Source organism: Phocoena sinus, chromosome 12, assembly GCF_008692025.1.
Source record: "Phocoena sinus isolate mPhoSin1 chromosome 12, mPhoSin1.pri, whole genome shotgun sequence".
NCBI classification, from domain to species: domain Eukaryota; kingdom Metazoa; phylum Chordata; class Mammalia; order Artiodactyla; family Phocoenidae; genus Phocoena; species Phocoena sinus.
Window position 1 is genome coordinate 67783018 of NC_045774.1, and position 17371 is coordinate 67800388.

The 17371-nt window shown below is 39.3% G+C and overlaps 1 protein-coding gene across 2 annotated transcripts in view; it reads right to left on the reverse strand.

Moving 5' to 3' along the window:
* Window positions 1-17371, reverse strand: part of ANKRD6 (ankyrin repeat domain 6) — a 196398-nt gene that overhangs the window by 173969 nt on the left and 5058 nt on the right. The gene's annotated exons all lie outside the window — the stretch shown is intronic.

The following is a 17371-nucleotide window of genomic DNA, read 5'->3' on the forward strand; positions in this document are numbered from 1 at the left end:
AACAGCCTGATCCCAAATGAACACAAACTCTGCAAACTTCTTTCACTACATTTTTGAAACTAGCAACCAGTCACTTCTAATGAGCCTGTGGAGTGAGGGAGAATACAAATATATTAGTTTTTAGTTATTTTTTATGACATGAATTGTAGGAAACTCAGTGTGACAACTACTCAATTTATTAGACAAACTTCCAGGAGTGTAAAAATTCAATAACATCATTTCTAATACTCTATTCACAAGAGTTCGGATTGGATACTACACTCATTTCTGCAGCTATGTGAAGTCCTATCAAACTATAACACATTAAGGGGCTTAAACTCATCATATTTTACTAATGTTCCTAATTTTCCTTTATGAATGAACCCAAAACATCTTTATTTAACCAACGATACTGAGTTAAGAGTGAATGTGGGCAATTAAAAAAATTTTAATCCTATGTGGTATTTATACAATGGAATATGACTCAGCAATAAAAAAGAATGAAATAATACCATTTGTAGCAACATGGATGGACCTACAGATTATCATATGAGGTGAACTAAGTCAGACAAAGAAAGACAAATATCATACGATGTCACTTATTTATGGAATCTAAAAAAATGACACAAATGAACTTATTTACATAACAGAAATAGACTCACAGACATAGAAAACAAACTTATGGTTACCAAAGGGGATAGCAGGGGTCGGGTGGAGGGGGGGGAGATAAATTAGGATCTTGGGATTAACATACACACTACTATATATAAAATAGGTAAACAACAAGGACTTACTGCATAGCACAGGGAACTATACTCAATACCTTATCTTGTAATAACCTATAAAAGAATCTGAAAAAGAATATGTGTGTGCGTGAGTGTGTGTGTGTGTGTGTGTGTGTGTGTATAGCTGAATCATTTTGCTGTACACTTGAAACTAACACAACACTGTAAATTACCTATACTTCAATAAAAAATGTTAATCCTAAATTATTAGCATCAGCTTTATATCGGACATAAGTTGATTTAACATAAAGCCATGAATCTCATATTTTATACTGCTAAATCACTTAGGTAACTATATATCTTCCTACAGACAGCACAGAATAAATATTGTTGCACAAGTTTACAACCTGTCATAAGAAATTTCATCTCACACCAATTCTGTTCTGTCCCATCAACTAATATACCCTCCATACTACTCATGTTCACCCCTGTTCAACTTGCTTCCCCTCCTTCATATATCCTTCCTGCTCCATAGCACATGCTCTTCTGTCATTTCCAGTAACGTCTCCTACTTCACATAAAGGCATATGTGATATCTGAAGCTGTTGATCCCACCATTTAAGACCAGTATCTCGGGTGGGGCGGATGAATTGGGAGATTGGGATTGACATATATACACTACTATGTATTAAACAGATAACTAATGAGAACCTACTGAATAGCACAGGGAACTCTACTCAGTGAGTGCTCTGTGGTTACCTAAATGGGAAGGAAATCTAAAAAAAGAGGGGATATGTTTACGTATAACTGACTCACTTTGCTGTACAGTAGAAACTAACATAAAATTGTAAAGCAACTATACTCCAATTAAAACAAAACAAAAGACCAGTATCTCAGATGAATGACCAAGCCAAAGAAAAATCTACTAATAGGTAAGTGTATGTATTTGGATTAATATAATGGTTTTAGTCAGACATAGAGACTGATCATAAAAAATTACCTTGAAAACTCTTAAAAATATTAACTCATTAAGTGTGAGGTAGAAAGTTTGCATTTAATAATGTTTAACTTTGACGACATGCCTGTAAGATAAGCAGCATTTGAAGGTATAGACTTACAAACAGGTTTCCCAGAAGTACGACACTTTTTACCCATCCAATTTATAGCAGCCAGTCCCCAAGATGGCTCCCAATAATCAATACCTCCTATATTCATGCCTTTGTGGAGTCCCCTTCTACAGTGAATCAAGACTGGATCTCTGTGACCAATAGAACATGGTGAAAATGACAATTCATTGCAGCTTCTGTCTTGACCTCTTGGATTACTCACTCAGGTCAGCTGCCATGCCATAAGGACAGTCAAGCAGCCATGCAGAAAGGAACTGAGGCCTCCCACCAGCAGCCATCCCCAATGTGCCAGCCAAGTGAGCAAGCCATCTTCAAGATGACTCCTGCCCCAGTCAAACTTTCAGATGACTGTAGCCCCAGTTAAATCTGTCTGCAATCTTATTGAAAGACCAGAGTCAGAACTTCTCAGCTGAGTTACTCTGTAATTCCTGACTGACAGATTTTGAGAGATAATAAATGATTATTGCTGTTTTAAGCTGCCAAGTTTGGGGGTGATTTGTTATATATCCTTAGTAACTGGAACATAATTTTACCCAACATAATCCAGGCCTAATTTTCAATGTTGTCCTTCATGAATGATCTTAACTCTTTAATGAAAAGTTTATGTGATTATGGCTTATGTTTTATATAACCAGTGGTCAAGAAGCCCAGCTATTTTGATACATAAGTAGTAAAGAAAAGAAAGGAATAGAAGATGTGATGGGCTGAACTGTGTCCCTCCAAAATTCGTATGACTATATTTGGAGACGTGGCCTTTAAAGAGGTAATTAAGTTAAAATAAGGCCATTAAGGTAGGCCCTAATTCAACAGTACTAGTGTCATTATAAGAAGGGAAAGAGAAACCAGGAGTTCACTTGCACAGAGAAAAGACCATGTGAAGACACAACAAGAAGGTGGCCATCTGCAAGCCAAGGAGAGAGGCCTCAGGAGAAACCAAATCACCTTTTTTTTTTTAAGTTAAAAAAATTTTTTTGAAGTATAGTTGATTTACAATGTTGTGTTAATTTCTGCTGTACAGCAAAGTGACTCAGTTACACATATGTATACATTCTCATATAAATATATATATACATATTCTTTTCCATTATGGTTTATCATAGGATATTGAATATAGTTCTCTGTGCTATAAAGTAGGGCCTTGTTGTTTATCAAATCTGCTAACACCTTGATCTGAGATTTTCCAGCCTCCAGAACTGTGAGAAAATAAATTTCTGTTGTTTAAGCCACCCAGTCTGTGGTACTTTGTTACAGCAGCCCTGGAAAACTAATACAGAGGGGAAACCCACAGATTTAAAAAAAAAAAAAAAAAAAAAAAAAGACTTAGAAGACATAACAAAAACATTTTATGGAACAACACTAAACCATAGTGTCCAGACCTACAAGAAAGTGATTACTACAGCAAATCATACAGGCAGCCTTCACTTTACACGATTATAATGCGCACAATTTCAGGTCCCACAGTTTAAATTATACCAGTCCTCCAACAACACGGCTCAAATCTCACTTACCATGGTGAATTAACTTTCAGAAACTGCATGAGGTACAAACTTCACTAACAGCACTCCAGTCTACGAATCACTATGTAATTAATAGATGACCATCATGATCAGTGACCAATCAAGTCACATCTTTCCAAGTCTGTCAGTGACTGGTCACTCATTTGTTACTCAGTTCACACAGACAGCAAACCATGTATCTGTGTTGTCTTCTTGTCTCCCCATGAAAAACCCACATAATAGCTTACCAAAATAAACAATTAAAATAGGTAATTAGCCAACAAAGAAGAAAGTGCAGCAAAGAAATCAAAAGTGGTAACACTGGAAGTGAAATTTGAATGGAACAGGATGGAGTCACAGAAGAAATGTTTGACTGTGGGAAAGTTGATGCGCTACCACCCGAAGCCTCTAGATGTGCAGCCAGAGGAATTGAATGAAGGGAACTGATCGCCATAAATGACGAAAGTGTGGAGATGAAAAGAATGAAGAAATGATGCTGCAAAAAGTCCACATTAAAGGAACTCCTGCAGATACTTCACAACACTGAAAACGCAAAGGATAAAATGTTGGAAACTGATCTAAACTTCTACAGGAGTATGAAAGTTCATCAAGGCATAGAAAAGATGCTTGTTGAAGATGCAGACTAGTATATATAGGAAGGATAAACAACAAGATCCTATTGTATAGCACAGGGAACTATATTCAATATCCTGTGATAAACCAGAATGGAAAAGAATATGAAAAAGAATGTATATATATGTATAACTGAATCACTTTGCTGTACAGCAGAAATTAACATGACATTGTAAATCAAGTATACTTCAATAGAATAAATTTTGAAAAGAAAAGATGCTTGTTCTGTATCATAAATTATAGTATGGGAAAAGGCAAACCAAACTACTCTTGATAAGATTTTACAAAGAAATAAAAGTCTAATTCTCAATGTTGCTAATGTTTTAAATTATTACATACTAAATTTTAGTATTTTTTCATTTCCCTCTAAAATTATAACAGACAGTAAAAGAGTTTTTAATGTTCTGACCAAACATTTAAAGGTCTCAGAACAATTGCAATTTCTCCCACTGATTATTAAGATAGCCTATCAGGATTTCAGCATTTCTTTATAGTACCACAGTGTCACGTAAGGCAAGGACTGCCTGTAGTTAATTTGGAGGGAGAGAGGGAGTTATGATTGAGATGCAACCCAAGGAGGGGCTTCTGGGGTGACTGGCAAAGTTCGATTTCCTGACTGGCGTGGCTGTTATAAGGGTATTTGGCTTATAATAATTTGTTAAGCTAAACAATTTTTCTGGGCCTCAAATCCATGGGGGCAGGGGACTAGTCAGTGAGGACCCATCTGAAACATGAGTCCAGTGGTCACCTTTCTAAGAGAAAAGAAAAGGAAAGCCACAGAAGTAAGAAGGTGACTCGGCAGAGGGCACAAAGGCTGCTGTCAGACATGAAATTGGAACCCAAGCCTCCTGGCAGCCAAGTCACACTCTTCTCTTTAAAGCCTGCCAGTCTCCCACGAAACAGACTTCTCCTGAAGGGCATCTGCATTGTGCAAGAGAGGTAATTCAGCCAGGTTTGAATGTAGAGGCCTGGGGTTTTAAGATACATTACCTAATGCTAATAAGAAAGAAAAAGACAAATATGTAGGGAGGCCAAGAGAGAGTCACTGACCTTAAAATTTTTTTTTCCTAAATTATTTTTCAGGTAGAGAGATTAGGCTTTGCAGAGAAGAGTAAAATAGTTTGGCCTCCCTGATCCTAGGGCAACAATATACTCAAACTTAATGAATGCCATTTATTCTGTGGGGCTGAGAGTGCTGCTGTGGATTTATGGTATCTGTTAGGTTACAATCAATACTTGGTCTTTCCTTTTATTTTTTCATTATTTTTAATTTTTAAAAATTTTTTAAAAATTATTTTATATTGGAGTATAGTTGATTAACAATGATGTATTAGTTACAGATGATTTTACAGTTACAGTTACAGCAAAGTGATTCAGTTATACCCATAGAGGTATCCATTCTTTTTGATTTTTCCTTTTAGATTTAGTACTATAACATAGAATTTTTCCCTTCACTTAAATACCCTAATAGCCTCTGACATTGCTTTTTTCATACAAAATCCAGGACTCCCCTAGTGGTCCATTGGTTAAGACTCTGCGATTCCACTGCAGGGGCCACGGGTTCTTTCCCTGGTTGGGGAACTAAAGATCCCACATGCTGTGTGACACGGCCAAAAAGAAAAAAGAAAAAAGTCCATCATAGCTTCTGTCTGTTTACTGATTTGGGGAATATGTTTTCTCTCCACTATATACACAGCTTTCATTAACACTAACAAGAAGTACACCTTGTACACCTGAGACATTAACATCCTTCCTATTTAGTTGGCTGGTAAATTCAAAGCAAATACTACATCTCTTAAGATTTACTCTCTTACCCTCAAAGTTAATGTCTCTGACATTAAGGGAATTCCAAAGGCTGGGGAGAGAAGGACATAGTAAGAAACAGCACGGAAGTCCTCGGGCAAAATCTGGTACAATATTTCATGTTCTACTTTCAGACACAAAAACATGGTCACTTTTAACACAGTCAATTATAAGCACAGTGTTAGTGTTCTTGAGTCTTTAAATACCAAGGGAAGAATATAAATTTGTGAATTTAGGATTTAAAAGGACAGAAATGCACTGAGCATCAAGACAATTCGTTTTTGGTATATCAAAATAATCCGTTTTTAAAGACAGAAGCCTTATTTTTTTCAAAATGGCCTTTTCTCAAGGGTTTAGTAATAGGAAGGAAAGAAATTCTGGTGTCTAGAGATAAATTAGACCTGTTGCATATTTTGCAGGGAAGAAAAGGAATGATCTTTTAAAGCTATCATTTTAATAACAACAGAAGATGGTTGTTTATTTTGCAACCTCTTGAGAACATGTTCCCTGATGGTATTCCTAACTTCCCAGCAATGCTGGGCTCCCTTAAATGAATGATTAGTAATTCTAATCATATATTAAAATATCCTGGGTCTAAGGGAACTCATTATTGAAAGGAATCCTTTGATAATCTTACATAGGATTCTTTAAATCCTTATTAGCATATGCTTTTGAAATCAGTTTCCCAAGACATCTCCCAACAGGAAGGTATCTAATTAGCTGTTAAGTCCTTCATTGGATGATAAAGTGTTTACTTTACTTACATTTCAGAGTACAAAATACCCTGGCTTACATCCAATCAAACACCCAGGTTTATTTCAGCAGGGCAGCAAAGACGGAAATGTTTAAAGGCACCTGAACCTCAATTTTAACACTGCTTTTGAACAGTGACACAGCTCCACTCATAGTAAGTACTGAAAGAGTGAGGTTCTTTGATTCTTCCTTCAAGTTTTTATTTTTCTGATTTTTGTTTTTGGACTTTTTTTTGTGGGGGGGGGTCTCACTTTGTTCCATATTGTATTAAAACCCAACAGGTGCCAGGGGATTTTGCCATTATTCATTACTGGCTTTGCAGCTCTTTACTCAGTTTTTGAATAGCAAATGGAGGAAAACAAAGGCTTCAGTGAGCAAACCGTTCATTAAGTATCACATAACCTAGGGTAATACATTCTGGAGATTAAGGAAATTACAAACCATTAAATCAGCATCCGTTCTTAAAGCACCTATAAAGCACCTGGACTTAGGCTCTTCCTCTCATGGTAACTTCTTCTGCTATTAACTTTTATCTTGATTTTTAAAAAGAGACAGCTAACCCAGGGCTATACTGCTAATTTTAGCTTTAATTTGTTCCCTCTTAGCATCAAGAGGCATACAGAGCTGCAACGTAAACCAATCACTTTCTCTGAAGCCCCAGTGCCAACTTCCCTATCATTATTTCTATTTGAAAGCAAAGCAGCAGATGGCTGTATAGGTGCAGTCAGGCAGTCAATAATTTGATTTATACGATAAGCCCACTGCCGGGTCTCTCTGCACATGTTCAGAATGCTGATGACTAACGCCGCTGGGCAGTCCCCTTTTGGTTCCAAGCTCTCCTATATAGTAGGCAAGGCTTCAATTCTGGCTGAGTCAAGAAGCATATCTGGAGCTGTCAGAGAAACTATTTCTAGGGACCCAAAGACAAGTTGCCACAAGGGCCTGAGTTACTTGAAGTCCAGGCCACCTGCATCAGAACCTGGGGTGCCTGTTACACGTGCATCTTCCCAGACCTGATGAATCAGGACCTAGGGAATGAGGGTGGGCATCTTTGAATTTTAATAGAGTTCCCAGATGATTCTTATACATGGTAAATTGGAAATGGATTGGTCTAAGGAAGCCTACTGGAAGACAGACTGGCAGATAGCTAACTAGAAGATCAACTGAGTAACTTGCCCAAGATCACTTAAAGTCTACTTTAACTACCTCGACAGGTAGGTTTTATTATCCTCACTGTGATGGCGAACTGTGGGCCAGAGATTAAGTAAATCCTAAGTAGGAGCAGAGTTACCTCAAACCAAGTTATACTAATTTTAAGGGTTTAAGGGTCTAGTGAAAGGGTTAGCAAACTTTCCATAAAGGGATACTAAATAAATACATGAGGTGTTGTGGACCATACGGTCTCTGTGACAGCTACTCAACTCTGCCAGTATAGTGTGAAAGCAACCATAGGCGGTATGTAAATCAATGAGTATGGCTGCGTTCTAACAAAACTTTACAAAACAGGCAGTGGGCTAGACTTGGCCCATGGCTATAATTTGCTGACCTTTGCTCTAGTGCATCTTTAATTCCTACATGGGCACCATAAAATGTAACTTTAAAAGAAATAAATTAGGACTTAAAAGATGGTAAATATTCATTATTGGGACCTCTTCCTTAGGTGGGACAGCCCAGTCTCAACTAGTAATGGGTAAATGAAACACTACTACAGGCTGACCTCGAAGACATTGTGGATTTGGTTCCAGACCACTGCAATAAAGTGAATACTGCAATAAAGCAAGTCATACCAGTGTCCTGGTTTCCCAGTGCATGTAAAAGTTATATTTACACTACAATGTAGTCTATTTAGTGTGTAATAGCATTATGTCTTAAAAATGTACATACCTTAATTTTAAAATATTTTATTGCCAAAATATGCTTACCACTGTCTGAGCCTCAGTGAGTCATAATCTTTTTGCAATAGTAACATCAAAGATCACTGAACACAGATCATCGTAGCAAATATACTAATAATGAAAAAGGTTGAAATATTGCAAGAATTACCAAAACATGACAGAGACACAAAGTGAGCAAATGCCATTGGAAAAATGGTGTTGATGGACTTGCTCAATACAGGGTGGCCACAAACCTTCCATTTGTAAAAAACACAGTATCTATGAAGCACAATAAAGCAAAGCACAGCAAAGCGAAGAGCAATAAAACAAGATATGCCTGTATAGTTAGTGTAACTACTAAAGTTGTGGACCACTTTCTCCATGACTCCAGCTAAGTACTGGGATCCTTCACACTCAATATTCTCCATTTCTAGCTGTCGGATGCTGAATAGAGCCAAATGGCACCCTCCTAGGCACAAAATGGCTTCAAGCAAATAAAATAAACAGATCCAAACCTTACAACATTAATTTCCCTTAAGAGCAAATAAATACGGCTTCCCTGGTGGTGCCATGGTTAAGAATCCACCTGCCAATGCAGGGGACACAGGTTCGAGCCCTGGTCCGGGAGGACCCCACATGCCATGGAACAACTAAGCCCGTGTGCCACAACTACTGAGCCTGTGCCCTAGAGCCCGCGAGCCACAGCTACTGAGCCCGCGCACCTAGAGCCCATGCTCTGCAACAAGAGAAGCCACCGCAACGAGAAGCCGGCACCACAACAAAGAGTAGCCTTCGCTCACCACAACTAGAGAAAGCCCGCACGCAGCAACGAAGACCCAACGCAGCCAAAAATAAATATTTTTTTTTAAAATTAAGATCTTTAAAGAGCAAATAAAAGTGACACATTTATGATTGTGTAATACATCCCATGGTGAAGACTGCTTTTGGTTTTTTTTTGGAAGAAGAAGAAAAAAATTTTCATACTTGCCTATTGCCAGCAGCTGGAAGTAGTTTATTTGGGGTTTTTTGTTTGTTTTTTGGGGTTTTTTGGGGGTACGCGGGCCTCTCACTGTTGCGGCCTCTCCCATTGCGGAGCACAGGCTCCGGACGCACAGGCTCAGCGGTCATGGCTCACGGGTGGAGCCGCTCCGCGGCACGTGGGATCTTCCCGGACCGGGGCACGAACCCGTGTCCCCTACATCGGCAGGCAGACTCTCAACCACTGCGCCACCAGGGAAGCCCTGGAAGTAGTTTTAAATTACTACGAGAATGAACCCAATAAGATATGCATATTCTTGTTCTTTGCTAATCTTCCTCTTTGCTAATGTTCCATCTTTCTCAAATGTACAATTCTCTAGGGGGTTGGGTGACTGAATAAATAAAATATACTTCATTCCCTAATAAATGTATAAAACTAGATGGCTTAATCCCATTTTTATTTGCTCAACAATTATGACAAAATTGTTTCCCATATGAAGGTCTCATCCACACTTTACACTACAAAGACATAATAACACTTGCTGTTTGGAAAGTGAGAAATAAATAATATGAAGGCAGTTACACTGAACTGACCGGTTAAAAGACTAGCATATTAATATAAAAGGTGGCTACTTATCCACCAAAGAGTTCTGTTCCCCTTCTAAAGTAAATGATTATTGGGAATTCCCTGGTGGTCCGGTGACTAAGACTCAGTGGCCCTGGGTTCAATCCGTGATCGAGGAACTAAGATCCCAGAATCTGCATGTGCAGCCAAAAAATAAAAAATTAAATAAATAAATAAAGTAAATGATTATTGCTCAGAAGCAGCTGCCTGGCCAGGCGCTATATTTCCCAGTCCCCATAAATTGAGGTGGGGCTCTGAGCTGCTTCTGGCCAATGGAATGCGAGCAGAAGTGATGTTTTCACTTGCTGGTGAGGGTAGTTAATCTGGTTGCGTTTTTCACACTCTCTTCCCCCTTGTAGGGACATGAGAAACCACATGTTGAAAATGATGGTATAACGGGATGGAAGGAGCCTTTATCTCAGAGTCACTTGCAGAAGAGCTAACCAGGAGAGCTGCTCAACCAGGATAACCTATTTGGACTTCAGGTGAGCTGGAAATAAACTTTTACTGGATTAAGCTACTGAGATTTGGAGATGTTTGTTACAGCAGTTAGCCTACCCTAACAGAATATATTTTGAGTTGGATAAATGAGTCAAGTCATAATTTATTGAAGGGTTTCTAAGATGAATGCAAATATTGAAGCATCACATGTATAAGAAAAACTTGAAAGTTACAGTTTCTCCCATTTATGCAATCCATTCATATGAGTTAAAAACCAGTCTGAATGACTAGAGAGTTCTATTTATAAATAAATTCTGATACTAACATCTTTTATAACAATACATCATTGCAATAGCTCACCTAAATCACTGGATACTCCACAAGGTAGAATGTATTGTATGATATATTTATAATACATTTAAAACATAAAGTGTAAACCAGAAGACAATATGAAAATTAAATTTGCATTCCCCAAGGCAGAATCTACTGAACTTCAGTCATTCAGGACCACTTCATGAGTTTTCCAGAGCTGTACCTCAAGTATTATTTTTTTCCTATTTTTCTGGAGCCTAAAGAGGTTAGGGACAAAAATGGCAGTTGTGAGGCCAAGTCCTGCACACACTCTAGTTCCACATCTGCCCACTAGGGACTCCAAGACAGTTTGCTATGGGGCTCCTCTGGCCCTTGAGGAATGGATCCTGGAGTTTGTAGGATATAGGAGAGAATGGCGGGAGGCTCTGAGGGAAAAGAATTGTTCAGGCTTCTCTCAGGTTTAAACAGAAAGAAAGCCTCTGGAGGCTGATAAGGGGAAAGATATACCAGAAAACTGAAAGGTGCTAAGACACCCAAGTGAAAGAGCCTGTTACGAAGTGGGTAGAGCTCTGTAAACAACATTTTTTTTTTTTTTTTTTTTTTTTTTTTTTATGCGTTACGCGGGCCTCTCACCGCTGTGGCCTCTCCCGTTGCGGAGGACAGGCTCCGGACGCGCAGGCTCAGCGGCCATGGCTCACGGGCCCAGCCGCTCCGCGGCATGTGGGATCCTCCCAGACCGGGGCACGAACCCGCGTCCCCTGCATCGGCAGGCGGACTCTCAACCACTGCGCCACCAGGGAAGCCCTAAACAACATTTTCTTGCATTGCTTACTAACCATTTTTGGGTTAGGGAACCATGTGAGAACGTAACAAAAGCTATGGAATGTCTTCCCTCTCATATATACAAATGAGCATTAACTTAAATACTTACACCTAAATTCTGGGAGCTCTTAGAGCATCTGTAGCCCATCAATGAACCTCAGGTTAAGAATCCCTATTTCAAAGTAAGTCAGACAGAGAAAGACAAATATCATATTTATATGATTATATGTGGAATCTAAAAAAGGAGTACAAACGAACTGACCTACAAAACAGAAATAGAGTTACAGATGTAGAAAGCAAACTTGTGGGGACTTTCCTGGTGGTCCAGTGGCTAAGACTCCATGCTCCCAGTGCAGGGGGGCCTGGGTTTGATCCCTGGTCAGGGAACTATATCCCACATGCCACAACTAAGAGTTCGTGTGCCGCAACTAAGACCCAGCGCAGTCAAATAAATAAATAAATATTAAATAAATAAATAATATAATGCTTTTTAAAAAAACTTATGTTACCGGGGGTAAGGGGGGGAGGGATAGATTGGAAAATTGGAATTGACATATACACACTACTATATATAAAATAGATAACTAATAAGGACCTACTATACAGGCAACTCTACTCAGTACTCTGCAATGGCCTATATGGGAATAGAATCTAAAAAAGAGTGGATATGTGTATATGTATAACTGATTCACCTTGCTGTACACCTGAAACTAACACAACATTGTAAATCAACTATAATAAAATTTTTTTTAAAAATCAAGCATGTTTTCAGAAACATCAAAACAACAACAAAAAGAATCCCTATTTTAGTAGGAGATTTCATAGCTGCTCCTCAGGTTGATATAGGAACCTACTAATAAATAATGCAGGCTCTTCCCTATACAAGAGAGAACACAGCTCTTTCTCGCACCTCTTCTCCTATGACTAGGGATAAGGAGGAAGAGGAAAGAGAGGTAATGTCACTCCTTGGCCTTTCTGGCCATCTGCACTGCTCTTAACCTCTAGGCCTTGGTACAGTCCAGCAGTGGGGCCCCATCAATAGGATTTTTTTTTATTATTACTTTTTTAAACGTTATTTTGAAACATTAGTCTCACATAGAAGTTGCAAAAATAGTCCATGAACCTCAAAGGTATTAAGAGTAAGTAAAATAAGCCAGTCACAAAAGAACAAATATTGTATGATTCCACTTATAGGAGGCATCTAGAATCAAACTGACAGAGAAAGAAAGTAGAACAGTGGTCACCAGGGGCCTGGGGGAGATGGGATTGGGGAGTTATCGTTTAACGGGTACAGAGTTTCAGTTTAGGATGATGAAAAAGCTCTGGAGACTGACAGTGGTGATGGTTACAAAACAATGTGAATGTGATTAATGCCACTGAACTGCATACTTAAAAAATCATTGAAATGGTAAATTTTATGTTGTGTATATTTTATCACAGTAAAAAAATAATACAGAGAGTTCCTGTGTACCCTATCTCCCAATGGTAATATCTTACATAACCACAGTACAATTATCAAAACAAGGGAACTGGCACTGGTAAAATACTATTAAGTAAACTTACAGAACTTACTTGGATTTCACTTTTTCCATGGGCTCACAGTGTGTGTGTGTGTGTGTGTGTGTGTGTGTGTGCGTGTGTGTGTGCGTGTGTGTGTGTGCGTGTGCGTGTGTGTGTAGTTCTATGAATTTTATCACATTCATAGATTCATGTAACTACCACCATAGTCAGAGTACAAAAGTGTTTCAAATCCCCATTTTACAGACTAGGAAACTGAGGCATAATGAGGTTAAGTAAACCTTCAAAAATGTTACAACCAGGGCCTCCCCAGTGGCGCAGTGGTTGAGAATCCACCTGCCGATGCAGGGGACACGGGTTCGTGCCCCGGTCCGGGAGGATCCTACATGCCGCGGAGCGGCTAGGCCTGTGAGCCATGGCCACTGAGCCTGCGCGTCCGGAGCCTGCGCTCCACAACAGGAGAGGCCACAACAGTGAGAGGCCCGCGTACCGCCAAAAAAAAAAAAAAAAAGTCTGCTCTTTGGTACTTGAATATTTTATACTACATATGGCATAATATAAAACAGTGTATAGTGCATCTCAACATTCTACCTAAATTGGGTCAAATTCAGAATTTCAGCTGAGACTTACAGTTCACTTGGTATTTTCTAGATAGAAAGTAAGTTTAAAAACTGGCACTAGGGATTCCCCTGGTGGTGCAGTGGTAAAGAATCCACCTGCCAGTGCAGGGGACATGGGTTCGAGCCCTGGTCTGGGAAGATCCCACATTCTGTGGAACAACTAAGCCAGTGTGCCACAACTACTGAGCCTGCGCTCTAGAGCCTGCAAGCCACAACTACAGCCTGCATGCCACGACTACTGAAGCCCACGCGCCTAGAGCCCGTGCTCCGCAACAAGAGAAGCCACTGCAATGAGAAGCCCGCACACCACAACGAAGACCCAATGCAGCCAAAAATAACTTAATTAATTTAAAAACAAAAAACTGGCATGAGACATGTTATCCCTTCCAAAGAAAGAGAAATAACTTTTAGTTTTGTGAAAAATCTGAATTGAAAATTTCCAAGTCAAATTGTTCATGATTTATTTTCATCCTCAATAATAAATTCAAATCACTACCATCTAACCATGATAAAATAGGTTCATCTTGGGCTTCCCTGGCAGTGCAGTGGTTAAGAATCCGCCTGCCAGTGCAGGGGACACGGGTTCGAGCCCTGGTCCAGGAAGATCCCACATGCCACAGAGCAACTAAGCCCATGCGCCACAACTACTGAGCCTGCACTCTAGAGCCTGCGAGCCATAACTACTGAGCCTGCGTGCTACAACTACTTAAGCCTGCGTGCCTAGAGCCCATGCTCCGTGACAAGAGAAGCCACCACAATGAGAAGCTCACACACTGCAACGAAGAGTAGTCCCTGCTCGCCGCAACTAGAGGAAGCCCGTGCGCAGCAACAAAGACCCAACACAGCCAAATATAAATAAATAAATAATAAATAAAACTTAAAAAAAAATAGGTCCAATCTCATGTCATTACATTTTCACCTCTCATTAAGCAAATATTTTAGTTACTCGAACATCTAAATAGTTCTATTATGGGAACAAAGTATTTTTTTAGTACATTTGATTAATAATGAATTTTCTTGTGTAATTTTTAAAACTTTTTAACTAATTTATTTTTCTGATTATAAACTAAATATATGTTCATTGTAAGAAGCCTTAAAATTTCTGTAAAGATGCAGAGAGGGAAAAACACCCATACTCCTAAAACTCACCACCTAGAGGCAATCTCCTAGTATATCGGATTCCCCTGGGACTTTCCTAGAGTTAGAATAAAATGCTGACATTTTTAAAAACTGAAAACTCTAATTTACTGAAGAAAGAATATAAATTTTCTGACCTTGGAATCAGGTTTTAGAATAAGATGGTACTTTGGGTTTATATTCTAAAATGTGAATACACGCATACATAGTCTGAAAGGGCTCTACACAGTAAGCTATTGATGTTCATAATAAAAGGAAGTCATCAGGTTACATGAGGTTAACAATCTCATTAGCTCTCTTTGGCTCACAGACCATCAGGTTGATTCAAGGGCACCGATCTTTAGAAGTGAGGAAAAAAAAGAGTGCTGCTTTTACACTGTGAATATGAATGATTTCACAAAACCATACCTTTTAAAAAATAATATTTTGGTCTAGTCCACTTAGTGAAGAGAAAACTGAGGCTCTGAGATATTTTCTAGAGCTCCACCGCAAGCTGGTGGCCAGGACTACACTACGTTTCCTAATGTCCATCCAATGTCCTTCCATCCTCCTCAAGGACCCCGGACGTGCCCCTCCATACAACCCAACAACGGTGGAGAACAGGGTTCCTAGAGCTAATGTGGAAAAGGTCACAACCTTGAAAGAACTAAGTTCTGTTTTCACCTCTTATCTACTTAATATCTGTAAGGAAAACTGACCTTATTCTTTTGTATTTATTCCTTTTACAAACATTTCTCAAAGCATATGTCCTTTACAAAAACAAAAATAAACCAAAAAAAAAAAAAAAGCCTTGCTGATTCCTGTTTAGCTATTAATACTAGTTTACTTCGAACTACTTCTCCATTCTTAGTTACTATCTGCTGATATCTATCTCCATTAAATTCACCTTTTTTTATAAATTCATTTATTTATTTAATTTTTGGCTAGGTTGGGTCTTTGTTGCTGCATGCAGGCTTTCTCTAGTTGCGGCGAGCGGGGGCTACTCTTCGTTGCGGTGCGAGGGCTTCTCATTGCAGTGGCTCCTCTTGTTGCGGAGCACAGGCTCTAGGCGCGCAGGATTCAGTAGTTGTGGCGCACAGGCTTAGCTGCTCCTCGGCATGTGGAATCTTCCCAACCCAGGGCTCGAACCCATGTCTCCTGCATTGCCAGGCGGATTCTTAACCACTGCGCCACCAGGGAAGTCCCAAATCCACCTTTTTTTAAAGAATGTTTTTACTATCATGGACAGAAATATTTCCCATAATCTCAATTCTGGAACTGAAGACAAATCAGTGATGTAGATGAAATTAAGTCCATTCAGCTACCAATAAACTCCCAAATTTAAATTAAATCTTTTCCTCCTTACATACCCTTTCCTAGTTTTACATGAAGATATTAAGAGTCAAGCAGTTCCCAGATGGTCAACAGACACATGAAAAGATGCCAATATTGCTAATCATCAGGGAAATGCAAATCAAAACCACAATGAGACATCACCTCACACCTGTCAGCATGACTATCATCAAAAAGAACACAAATAACAAATGCTGGAGAGGGTGTGGAGAAAAAGGAACCCTCTTGCATTACTGGTGGGAATGAAAACTGGTACAGCCACTATGGAAGACAATATGGAGGTTTCTCAAAAAGCTAAATATAGAACTACCATGTGACCCAGCAATTCCACTCCTGGGTAAATATCTGAAAAAAACAAAAACACTAACTCGAAAAGATACATGCACCCCCATGTTCATAGCAGCATTATTTACAATTGCCAAGATATGGAAGCAACCTAAGTAACCATCAACAGATGAATGGACAGCATTTCCCTGGTGGCGCAGTGGTTGAGAGCCCGCCTGCCAATGCAGGGGACACGGGTTCGAGCCCTGGTCCAGGAAGATCCCACATGCCACAGAGCAACTAAGCCCGTGTGCCACAACTACTAAGCCTGTGCTCTAGAGCCCGCGTGCCACAACTACTGAGCCAGCGTGCCTAGAGCCCGTGCTCTGCAACAAGAGAAGCCACCGCAATGAGAAGCCCGCGCACTGCAGTGAAGAGTAGCCCCCGCTCGCCACAACTAGAGAAAGCCTGCACGCAGCAACAAAGACCCAACACAGTCCAAAATAAATAAATAAATAAATAAATGTATTAATAAAAACAGATGAATGGATAAAGAAGATGTGGTATATATATACATAAACACATAGGAATATTATTCAGCCATAAAAAAGAATGAATTTTGCCATTTACAGCAACATGGATGGGACTTGGAGGGCATTATGCTAAGTGAAATAAGTCAGACAGAGAAAGACAAATACTGTATGGTATCACTTATATGTGGAATCTAAAAAATACAACAAACTAGTGAATACAACAAAAAAAAGAAGGAGACTCACAGATACAGAGAACAAACTAATGGTTACCAGTGGGAAGAGGGAGGGAGGAGGGGCAGTATAGCGGTAGGGGACTAAGAGATACAAACTATTAGGTATAAAATAAGCTACAAGAACATATTGTACAATATAGAGAATATAGCCAATATTTTATAATAA